Here is a 12,930-nt window from a genome sequence, read left to right as displayed (position 1 = left end):
AGGAGAGGAGAGGGGAGGAAGTAGGGTCATCAAGTGTAGATGACTTTTTTAAGGATTTTAACTGAGAAGAGGAAAGTTATATAATGATAGCTAGTGAGCATGGTAAAATACATACAGTGAGATTAGGACATAAATGCTAGGCAAAAATGTTTACCACTGTAATTGTGGAGATTAAGAGCAAAGTTCTTGTTGAACAGTGATTTGGTATGACTTTGAAATTTCTTGAAATGGTCCTATTTGTGCATAACCTGGTGTTGGTTGCATCAAATCTAGGAAAATTTCAATGTCTCCTCTCAGGGATGGTTAATCACTCAAAAGAGTTTGGCCTAATGACCCACAAAGGAAAAACAAAACAAAACATAACAAAACACATGTAATCTGTTGCCCAGATTACATCATGCATTTGGATGGACCATCTATAGATTTTATCCATCAACATTTTCAAAGTTACCAGAGTTTTGTTAAATAGCCAAATCTAAGGGCTTTTTATCAATACTCTTCCTTTTTCATATTTCTGCCATTGACATTGATGATCACCTTCTCTTTTGGGATACCCTCTAATATCTGGGGTTTTATGACTCTTTTTTCTTGATTCTCCCTTCCACATCTCTGGCTCTTCCTTCATAACTTTCTTTGCTCTATCTTTATCCCTGTCATCCCCATTAACTATGCACATCCCCAAGATTCTATTCTAAGCTCTCTTTTCTTTTCTCTCTACACTTAGTGATGTCATCACCTTCTATACATTCAATTACCATTTCTATGCAAATGATTCCCCTACCCATATCCATTTCCAGTCTCTCTCCTGAGCTCTAGTCCAAACCACCAACTGACTATTTGACATTTCAAATTGAATGTCCCATAGGCATCTCAAAACTCAGTATGTTTAAAATTGAACTCATTATCTTTCCCTTAGTGCTGGTTCCTGGTAGAATCACTCTGCAAATTTCCCTTTAGGTCAAGGGAACCAGAACTCTTTCAGTCATCCAGATTATTAACTTTGATGTCATCATTCACTCTTCTCTTTTAGTCATGCATATCAAATTATTTGACAAATGTTGTAATATCATTCTCTACTATATATCTTACGTAAATACCACATTTTATGAAGTATGTTGGTAAGGTGAATAGTATACATAAGTGGATAAGGAGAAGGGTGAGGGGACTAAAGACAATTTCATATTTGGTTGAAGAAACCAAATTGTAAGAAGAGAGACATGGTAACTATTTTCAAGTTTTTGAAGGACCATCATATATGCACAATCACATTAGAGCCATTCATTTTGGTCCAGAAAATAGTAACCATGGAACTTGTTGAAAGGCAGCATTATTCTTGATATATAAAGGCAGGGAAGCAATGATTTCCTAACAAGAAGAGCTGCTCCAAAGTGCAAAGGTTCCAAAGGTTCCAAAGGTTCCAAAGCTATTATCTGCCACCTCTCCCTGCCCACCCCACCCCCCACCTTGAGGTCTTTCAATAAAAAGTGGCATAGGATTAGAAGATTTCTGAAATCCTTTTCAACTTTGAAAGTGTCATTCTCTAATGTGGCTTCTTTAGTTTTTTTTCTTAATAATAAAAGCATTTTATTACTTCCAGTTACATGTAAAGATAGTTTTCAATATTTGTTTTCATAAGATTTTTAGTTCGAAATTTTTCTTCCTTCTTCCCTTCCCTCCCACCTCCCCATGACAGAAAGCAATCTGATATAGGTTATATATGTACAATCACATTAAACATATTTCTACATTAGTCATATTGTAAAAGAATAAATCAGAACACAAAGGAAAAACCACAAAAAAGAAAAAAATAGTCAAAAAGTAGAAACAGTATGATTCAATCTGCATTCAGAATCCACAGTTCTTTTTCTAGATGTGGAGAACATTTTCTATCATGAGTTCTTTGGAATTGTCTTGGATCATTGTACTGCTGAGAAGAGCCAAATCTATTACAGTTGATTATCACACAATGTAGCTGTTACTATGTACAATGTTCTCCTGGTCCTGCTCACTTCACTCGCATTCAGTCTACTTAAGATTTCCAGGTTTTTCTTAAATCTGCCTGCTCATCATTTCTTCCAGCACAATAGTATTCTATTACATTCATGTGCCACAACTTGTTCATCCATTCCCCAATTGATGGGTATTCCCTTGATTTCCAATTCTTCGCCACCACAAAGAGAGGTGCTATAAATATTTTTGTACATGTGGGTCCTTTTCCCTTTTCTATGATCTGTTTGGAATACAAACTTAGTTGGAGTATTACTGGATCAAAGGGTATGATGTGGCTTCTTTAGAAGACCTTAGAGTACTATGAAGAAAAAAGCAATTTTGATCACTCTCCATAATTGGATTGAAGTTTTCATACTTTTTTTTTGTTTTTTTGTTGTTTGAATAAGTTTATTGTCTTAATCTGAAAATCTTCATAGAAAATCACAGATTTTGATGTTTTAACTGTCAGCTGTGTGCTCCTGGGCTCTGATGAAACTTGCCTTTTTCTGAGCAACTTTGTCTTTCTTCTGTGCAAGGGACATTTTGGGGTGGTACCCTCTTTACTTTTTAACTTCCCACTTGGGTTTCTTTTCATACACTGGATTCTCCCTTATGCCAGCATGGGCTTTCTTGTACATCTCCTCCATCATGTCAGGAGTTATGTTGTTCTTTATATATTGTGAGAATTGTTTTTTATAAGCATCTTCATCTTCTTCCATGAGATAACGCATATAATCTGCAACATTTTGGCCCATGATGTGTTTACAGTGTACTTAGGCATTAAATTCTTTACTTTCTGAATTATACCCAGGGAAGTGTTTGGTACTGTGAGGAATAGACAGACCACCATCCACAGCTCCCTTGAGGGCTCCAAAGACTTTGTTTCCAGTGGTAGTTCTGGCAAGACCTGCATCCAGGTAGCATGTAAAAGCGCCAGGCTGACCATCAATGCTTTCCACATTGTATTCATCTCCAGTCACTTCCACCTGACCTTCATAGATCTTGTCCATGCCAAACCTATTAAGAAACCAGCGGGCCAGCAAAAAACCAGTGCAATAAGCAGCAGCGTAATTTATCAGGCCAACCTTCACACCGTACTTTGGTAACTCGTGGGCATAAGCTGCACAGACAACCATATCCCCTCCTATATGGGCATAAGCAATCTGGCAGATGATATCTCTGTTGGTGACCCGAACGATCATCCTGTATTTTGGTGTGTTATACTTGTTCTTATCCTGGATCACTAGCCATTTCCGTGTATAATAATCAGTTTTTCTCTCTCGCCTTCTCCAGAATTTCACTTGGTACCTCTTGAAGTAGGCCTTATTCTTGACAACTTTAAAGAACCCCATCCTGCAGAACGAGACCCGCTCCTTCCATACAGACCAGCAGGCCCTGCAGCACTAGGGGGAAAAAGGGCCTGAGCCCCTGCACAGGTACATTATGTGAAGTTATCATCCTTTTAATAAAGCAACTACTAGGTTCAAGCAACTCTCTAAGATTAGAAGTTGTAGAATTCTATATCAGAAATAATAATTAAATCACACATACAAACACACATGCATATTTGTACACATATGTATTTATACATGTATATGTTTAATTTATCATATGCACATGATAAATTAACTGTGTATAATAACGTTATCCATCCCGAGAAAGGGTAGTTTAGATTTAGAGATTTAAAGGCAAAAATGTATTTATATCACATTACCCAACCTCTCATTTTGTTACCTTATAGAAAGTTCTAATAATGTATGAAGTTCTGGCCATCAAACTACACAAAAGATAAGAGAAAGCTGGAAAAATTGCCAAAAAAGCTGGCTAATATGAGCATATTTGTTGGTAAGTGTTGTATTCTGAAAAAGAAGAGGCTGAGGACCCAAGGGAACAGTCATTAACAATAGGAGGGATAGGGATGATTTCATATAGGGTTTGACTTTTAACTTTGGTTTTAAAAGATGGATAGGAAGTAAATGAAGAGGGAAAGTATGAACAAAAGTATTGATGCAGAAAATCCGAGAACATATTTAGGGAACAAAATTTAGTCTAGTTTTACTAGAATATAGAATGTTTGGGGAGAAATGTGACATGAGGCTAGAAAGGTACTAGTGAGGGAAGTGAGGGAAGACTGGCAGAAATATGCAGAACAGTTTAGTGAAGATGGGGCTCTTGAAGTAGCTTAGACAAATAATAATGAGGACTTGTATTAGAATTGAGCTAGGGATAATAGAAAGGAGGGACAGATGTGAGAAATTATGTGTAGCTTGAATTGACTACTTTGGATATTAGGTATGAGAGAGAAGGAAAAGTGAAAATTCATATTAAGGTTTTAAAAAAAATAGATAGGATGAATGGTAGTGCCAGTGATAAGAGTGAAATCATATGGAGCTGCAGACTTAAGAGGATTTTTTTGCGTGTGTGTGGGGGAATGAGGGTTAAGTAACTTGTCCAGGGTCACACAGCTAGTAAGTGTCAAGTGTTAGAGGCCAGATTTGAACTCAGATCCTCCTGAATCCAGGGCCTGTGCTTTATCCACTGTACCAACTAGCTTTCCCTTGGGAGGATGTTAATTTCAGACATGTGGAATTTGAGGTGAATTAGCCAGCTGGAAAGATTCTGTAGATGGTTAAACATGTGAGTCTGGACCTTTAGATCAGAAATGATGATAGAGATTTGAAAAGTATCTGAATTGAGCTTGTAGGTGAAATCCTCAAAATAGAAAAAAAATAGCACTGTTCCTGCCAGATGTCTACTTTCATTTTAAATGGAATGTTCTACGCAAGACATCAGTCAGTTAGCTGGTTAACACGCTTTTCTTAGTGCTTACTGTCTGCAAGGCACTGTACTAAGGCATGACAGACACAAAGAAAGCAAAAACACACTCCCTGATCTCAAGGGAGCTCAGGTACAAATAATATGAAAATAACTGGGACATCCAAGCTACATGATGCAATGAACAGAGCACTGGGCTTGCAATAAGGAAGATTCATCTTCATAACTTCAAATCTGGTCTCAAATACTTGCTAGCTGTGTGACCATGGGAAAGTCACTTAATTCCATTTACCTCAGTTTCCTCATCTATAAAATGACCTGGAGAAGGAAATGGCAAACCACTCCAAAATCTCTGCCAAGAAAACCCCAAATGGGTCCACTAAGAGTCAAACATGACTAAAATGACTCAACAACAATAAAATGGGAAGAATCTCAGAGAGAAGGTAGGAGCATTGGAGAGACCAGGAAAAGCTTTTGCAAAAGATTTAAGCTGAGGCTTGAAGAAAACCAGAAGAACCTCCAGGAAGAGGCAAGGAGGAAGAGTATTTCCAGTTTATGGGGCTAAGATAGTGAAAAGGCATGGGGCAGCTAGGATAGAGCATAGGGTCTGGAGTCAGGGAGACCTAAGTTCAAATCTGGCCTCAGATGCTTACTCTCTATATAACCCTAAGGCAGTCCTTTAACCCCAGTTTGCCTCAATTTCCTCTTCTGTGAAATGAATTGGAGAAGGAAATGGCAATCCACTCCAGTATCTTTGCCAAGAAAACCCCAAATTGGGGTCACAAAGAGTTAGACACAACTGAAAATAACTGGACAACAAACAAAAGTGAAAAGGCAGACAGTAGGAAGATGGAGACTCATGTATAAGGAATAAAAAAAAAAAGGCTGATGTTCCTAAATTGTAGATTATGTGGAGATAAGTATAAACATATTGAAAAGATAGGAAGAAGCCAGATGGTGAAGGTCTTATATTTGATCTTACAAATAATAGGAAAACACTGAAGTCTAGATTTTATTGATTAGGGAAGTGACATGGTCAGACCTGTACTTTAAGAAGACTAACTTAAAAGGTAAGTGAAGGAAAGGATGGAGTAAGGAGAGTCTTGAGGCAGGGAAACCAACCAGGTGGCTCTCTCAATAGGCCAGGTATGCAGTATTAATGTTGTGTACCAGGATGGTGACAGAGGAAATATCTCTCTATATTACTAGTTAATAAAACCATAACCCCTAATTTACTTCTGCTTTACTACCAAAGGGTACAGACTAGGAAAGATAGACTAAAAATGTCTTCTTCCAAGTCATTTATAAAAATGATGAAGAAATATGAGATTAATGATAGTTTGGGTAGATGAATTTGTAATTAGGTAAAAGGCAATATCTAAAGAGTGCTAATTAGTGATTAGAGTCAACAAGGAAGTACATGTTTAAGGGTATATCACACAGCTCTTTGATTTTGTCCTATTCATCTCATCTATAAGAGTATCATGAGTTTTTAAAATACCTTGCTGCATATCTCTTTAATATTTTCTTGATTGGGGTTAATATTCCATTTAAAGAAAATAGATGTTTAATGACTTCTAAGTGAATTCATGCTGGTTTCTTTGTGACCAAGATTTCATATGCTTAAACATTCTTTAAAAGGTCTCCAATTCTATCCTAAATTTTGCCAAGGGTAGAGTAAAACTCAGCATTCAATATTTCTAGGTTTCATTGCCTTTCCTTCTGGTTTTGAATAAAAAAATAGATTTTTTCCTAATTTCTAATCTAATGACACTATTCCTATTTTAGAGATTTCTTCCAAAACTTAGAAGAATTTAGAAATCACACATTTAAATTATTTCATTATCCTGAACTATGACTACATGTGGATATTTACATTCATTAAGATTATTATCATTTTTGTCTTATTGCCTCTCATCTATCTTGGAATTTAATTCCCTCCAAATTGTATTGTACTGTATTCTCCTTGATTAAAAAAAATACAAAAGCCAAATAGGATATGAGCAGTTCTTTCTTTCTGTCACCTATTTCTTTCTTACTATTTGCTTTCTTGTTCTTATGGTCTTAGACACAATCAATCAAGTTGTGTTTTTTTTGGGGGGGGGTACTTATTTTTATAAGATGCAGCATGGTACAATGGATAGAAGGACAGCTTTTGAGTTAGGGTTGAGCTGGATTCAAGTTCAACTTTGACAGATATTGCCTATGTTAACCAGTCAATAATATTTGTTGGTTGGATAGTCATTACTTCTCTATTTTTTAAGCACTTAGTATATGCTAGGCACTATACTAAGCACTAGGGGCAGCTAGGTGGTGCAGTGGATAGAGCACCAGCCCTGGAGTCAGGAGTACCTGAGTTCAAATCTGGTCTCAGACACTGACATTTACTAACTGTGTGACCCTGGGCAAGTCACTTAACCCCAATTGCCTCACTAAAAAAAAACAAAACAAACAAAAAACCAAAACTGTACAACTATACTAAGCACTAGGGAATAGTAAAAGAGGCAAAAGAAAGTCCCGCCTTCCAGGAGCTTATAAGTTAATGATAGTATCTATCATTTATATAGTGCCTACTGTGCGCCAGGAACTGTGCTAATGCTTTACAAATATTATCTCATTTGATCCTCACAATAACCCTAGGAGGTAGATGCTATTATTTTCCCCATTTTATAGGTCAGGAAACTGAGACAAATAAGTTAAGTGACTTGTCCAAGGTCACATAGCTAATAAATACCTGAGTTAGGATTGGAATTCAGATCTTGCTGACTCAAGGCCCAGTGCTATGTGATTCCTAGTCAAGTCATTTAACTACTCATGTCCTTGGTAACTCTCTAACACTTAAAAGTTTCATAGACAATTCTTATCTTCATTAGTGGGTATAGTTTCCATACCAGAAGCTCTTTAACATTTATATCACAGGTCTGTAATTAAAAAAAAAAAAGATTATTCACATAGCTTTAATTCATTCTGCATTTTTATTCTTTTGGCATAATCCATATTAGTTCAGTCTCCCCTTTAAAGTCCTATTTATGGATAGCTGCCATTTATTTTTCTAGTTCGTCTAAATATTTTAAAATCTGATCCATTAGGCAAGTTCTTGTGTAGCATATTGCTTCTCCCTCTCCCACATTTGAATAATTTGTAATTTTAGTTTCAGTGTTTCACTTTTGACAGTTTTTCATCTTTCTTGAGCTGTCCCCTTTTATAGTTTCCTGCAATAGGATCATACCCCTCATTTCTCAGAATCTTTGAAATCTGTATTACATGGTCACCTTCTACTAAAATTCTTCCAATTTTATTTCACACGCCAATTCTTGGGTCAGAATTAGGTTATAAAGCAGCTTGCCTTGCTTCTAGCTAAACCTTATGTAGAATATGATTGTCACCAAAGCATTCCATGAATTTATGAGACACTATGATTTTAGTAAAATGAGACTTCCAACATGTCAAAATATTTAAAGCTGCCATTGTTATGGAATCTTGATCTGCTAATTTTGTGATTTGTTTTAGAAAAGCATTATCCATATCGACTTGCTCAAATTTTCTTTTATTAGAACTTTTCAAGCATAGACTGAATGACCACTTATCAAAATTGTAGTGGGGTTTCATGCATTATATGCTTGAATACTTCTTCTAAAATGATAGAGTTCTAAATGTAGTTTCACCAAATGACAAAACTTTTGTTTTTCTCTATTCTCAAACAAATGCCATACGTTATGGTTCATCCTCTTGTTCTTAGATTTCTATACACCCTGTCCCTTATTTCAAACAGTTTCTTTGGATAAAGATATCTTTCCATTGCTGTGTGACAGTCAGGAATCTCATTTCACCACATAGATAATCTGAATCTATAAGTGTTATCCTTAGTCGCTTTCATTATTGTTGTCTCCTGAGATTTATGAGTTACTTTTTCGCTGTTATTTTTTTCCATGGCACACCTATTATTCTCTAAAGAAACCAGTTTTACAGTATAATCTCTTAAGACAGAAATTAATCCTGTTTTGAAATTTTAGACACTCTGATGCTGCTGCCACATTTTTTTTTCAATCCAGGAAAATCTCAACTGGAACAAATGTCTCTCTTGTGTTCAGATGAATGTAATGACTGTGCCTCCACAAAGCTTCAGAGTTGAGTGAAGACTGACAGGGAAAGCTGAGGACAAGAATATATTACAAAAGCACCTGAGCTGAATGTGAGCAGAGAAATCGGGGAAATGGCATACATCCAGGAGATCTTACGCATTCTTTCTTTCCTACTGATTTGGGGGTAGGGAAGAATAGTAAGGACCATGGTGTTTATGACTTGTAGGAAAAAAATTCCCCACCACTGACTCTAACTTGCTGGTCTGGATCAGGAAAGAGACATGAACTAAATGAGGATACCTGAGGGAATGCTGATGTTCAAATAACCTTTGGAATTGGAGAACAAGAAGGCAATCTGCCTATAGAAATTTGTTGCTTTGGGAGAAACTAGTAACAAGATTTCCTGAAAGACTAGAAGCTAATTCACCAAGTGTTGTGAGTGGAAAAACTGCAAAGGGCACACCTTACTTGGTTCATATAGCAGCTGTAGGAATATGAACTGAACTTTCATCTTTTATTTTACTTTTAATAGAGGGGTCTACTTCCTGAAAAGAGAAGGTTCATGTACACCAAGGGGATTACATATTTTCTTTATTCTTTCCTGTAATGCTGATTGAAGATTAATGTATTATTTTTAAGTGAATCAATAGAACACAAATTCAGTTATTAAAAATGGAGGAGCTAGAAGATAGAGAGTTGAGCCCTAAGTATTTAGTGGGATTACCCACATGTTAACTCTAATCTAAGATAAATGACAACACTCACAAAGAGGCAACATTAAGAGGAGAGAAGTTAACACTCTGAGAGCCAGAGAGAGTTTGCCAATGACCCATGAGCCCTCTGGTGTTGGCTGGTATACATAGAAAGCAAGAATCAGTTGTATTTACTACTGAATAGAGTCAGAAACTGGTCAAGAATACCCCCTTGATAGAGAGGGAAGCTAGGTGGCATAGTGGATAAAGCACCGGCCCTAGCATTAAGAGGACCTGAGTTCAAATCTGGCCTCAAAAACTTGATACTTATTAGCTGTGTGACCCTGGGCAAGTCACTTAACCATCACTGTCCCACAAAAAACAAACAGAAAAGAATACCCCTTGGTAGCTACATGACTATATATACATATATATCCATGTCTATATAAATCTATCTATACAAATAGACTATATACCTATATGTCTATAAATACATCTACATATGCAGATGCAGATGCATATATATACACATACACATATGCATACCTATACATATATAATACGAAGACATATATACAATGATTCAGGCAACCATAGATAAATGCTGTGGTTTGATTTCTACTATCAATCTGTTGGTCAACAAGGATTTATAAATCACCCACTATATATCAAGTACTATGCTAAGTACTAGGAAAATAAAGGCAAAAATATGTTTCCTGCCCTCAAATATCTGACCTTCCATTGAGGGAAACAGCATGCAAACAAATACATACATATCAGATACATTCATTGTAAATGGAAAGGAATCCTAAATGCAGAGTCCTAGCAGTGGAAAGGATGAACAAAGCTCTTGTAGAAGGGAGAATCTGAACTATCACATCTAAGGGTTCATATAACTTAGTTAATCTAACATTATTTGGCAATATATCACTAGAAATATTTTTCCTCATTTATGTCCCTTGATAAATTCCTTTGGGAAAAAGAATGAAGAAATGAAAATCGATTGTTGCAATTTACAGAATGTAGCTTCTTGAAATGCCAGCATGAACTGCTGTTAAGGTTGTCTCTTCACCCCTTGTGTGTGGTTGTTGTTTGTCTTTTGTTCTTGAAAAGGACCATGACATCCAGAGGTGATGTCATAACTTAGAGTGGATTGGATTTAAGTGAGACAGGGCTGTACAAAGTCACTACCATCATTCTCTCCTCCAGAGCCATCTGAGTCCAGTGGCAACATATTCATCAGGACCACTGGAGATGACCCCAGATGCACATGTTCCAGCTAAAAAAACAGAAACTTGATATACATTTGCCATCAATTACAAACCAACCAAATTCCACTGAGTATTTTCACTCTATCATGAACTTTGTAAAAATCACATCCACTATTGGTCTTTTTTGTTGGAATCCTTCTGTCTTTGTCATTTACTTATTTACTAAAAGCTATAAAATGTCTCCACTATATCTGATGTTTTGCAAAACCCTTTCCAATTTTATTTTACTTTCTTAGAATATAGAGTTGGTTTTCCTATGTGGATGCTTTTGTAGATCTTTTAAAGAGAATACATTGCAGAAAGTGCAATACCACACATGTCACTAGGCACATTAATCACCTATTATGTGCAGACAACTTTGTTAGGCTCCAGGGCAGATAGAAAATATAGAGGAATTTTTGCTTATTACATCTCAATTGTTCCCTACTAGTTTTCAATAATTTAGCAGTAAAATGGTTACTTCCATTCCCCTCACATGTTTTTCATCAGAATTATATCTTAAATTTAATCCATGATCCCAAATTAAATAAATTAACTTGTAAAGTGAAAAAAAGCACTGAAATTGAAATCCAATAGGCTGGAGTTCAAATCAGTCTCTACTATTTATTCACCATATACTTTAGGAAACTTATAGAATCTATCTGTACCTTAGTTTGTTCTTATATAAAATAGGATCTTGGAGGTATTTTAAGGAAAGCACTTTGTATAGCTGAAAGCAGTATAAATGAGATAATGTAAATTTTAAATCACTATAAAATGTTCTTATGTTATTATTACTATTATTAATTATTCCTTACCTTACAGAGATTTTCATAGTTTATATAAGAAAGGATTTGTAAATATGGAAGGAGTATAAGCATAACATGACCTAATGGTGTTATACATAGTAGCTAAAAAATGATGCCAACCTAGGATGCAATGAGAGGTAGGGTGTCTTAAATATAAAAAAGGAGATAGTTTTCTTGTATTTCGTTATGACATTACCATATTTGTAATATTGGGTTCAGTCCTAGAAGATACTTTTTACTAAAGATATGGGTAAGCTGGAACACATTCAGGAAAGAGTGAAAATAGCTGTTTAAAGAGATGGAATGAGAATGGAATTTGGGCTTTTTGACCACAACTCAAAATATAAAAATGACAAGTTCCTGAGCAAGAATGGAGTCTACCAACAAGTTCAAGTAATAATACATTTGTCAGGAGTGTCACAACATAATAAAAAAGACCTTTAAGTAAAAAGAGCAGTTTAGGAGAAAACTACCTATGGATATCTACTAAGGTACATACCACAGAGAGTAGCTAAACTGAAGAAGAAAGGTAGATGATATACTCATAAATTCACAGGAAAAAAAAAAATCTAGGAAAATAGTAAGGAAACCTATATCCTCAAATGTCCAATAAAAAAATTTCTTGGGGCAGCTGGGAGGTACAGTGGATAAAGCACTGGTCCTGGATTCCAGAGGACCTGAGTTCAAATCCAACCTCAGACACTTAACACTTACTAGCTGTGTGACCCTGGACAAATCACTTAACCCTCATTGCCCTACCAAAAAAAAAAATAATCTTGCCTCTTAAATTGCTTTGCATAATGCTTTCTTCCTACCTTTATAATTTTCTTACATGTTATTTCCCTCCAAGCAATGTTTGACCCAGCTACTGTAGCCTTCTTGTTATTTCTCAAACACAACACTCCAACTTCTGAGCCATACTTTTTCACTGGCTATCCCCAATGCCTGGAATGTACCTCCTCCTCACTTCTGACCTCCTAGATTCTCAGACTTCCTTCAAGACTCAGCTTAATGGGCATCTAGGTGGTGCAGTAGATAGAGCAATGGTCCTGGATTCAGGAGGACCTAAGTTCAAATCCGGCCTCAGACACTGAGCACTTACTAGCTATGTGACCCTGGGTGAGTCACTTAACCCTCATTGCCCCACAAAAAACAGAAACAAAAACAAACAAACAAAAAATACTCAGCTTAAATCTCGTCTTCTGCAAGAGAATTTTTGCAATTAGTTCCCCTCATCCTACCACTAAGACCTTCCATCTAGGATTACCTTCTATATATTTTGTCAATATGTAGTTATTTGCTTGCTGTTTTCCCCCTTTCAGAGTTGAGCTCT

At 36.2% G+C, this 12,930-nt stretch overlaps 1 protein-coding gene and 1 pseudogene across 5 annotated transcripts in view; both read right to left on the bottom strand.

Annotated features, from left to right (window-relative positions):
• Positions 1 to 12,930, bottom strand: part of C1H8orf34 (chromosome 1 C8orf34 homolog) — a 457,453-nt gene that overhangs the window by 192,908 nt on the left and 251,615 nt on the right. The gene's annotated exons all lie outside the window — the stretch shown is intronic.
• On the bottom strand, positions 2,366 to 3,341 carry LOC122729509 (annotated as a pseudogene).

Source organism: Dromiciops gliroides, chromosome 1 (assembly GCF_019393635.1).
Source record: "Dromiciops gliroides isolate mDroGli1 chromosome 1, mDroGli1.pri, whole genome shotgun sequence".
Lineage (NCBI taxonomy): Eukaryota > Metazoa > Chordata > Mammalia > Microbiotheria > Microbiotheriidae > Dromiciops > Dromiciops gliroides.
This window is presented reverse-complemented; position numbering and strand designations above follow the sequence as displayed.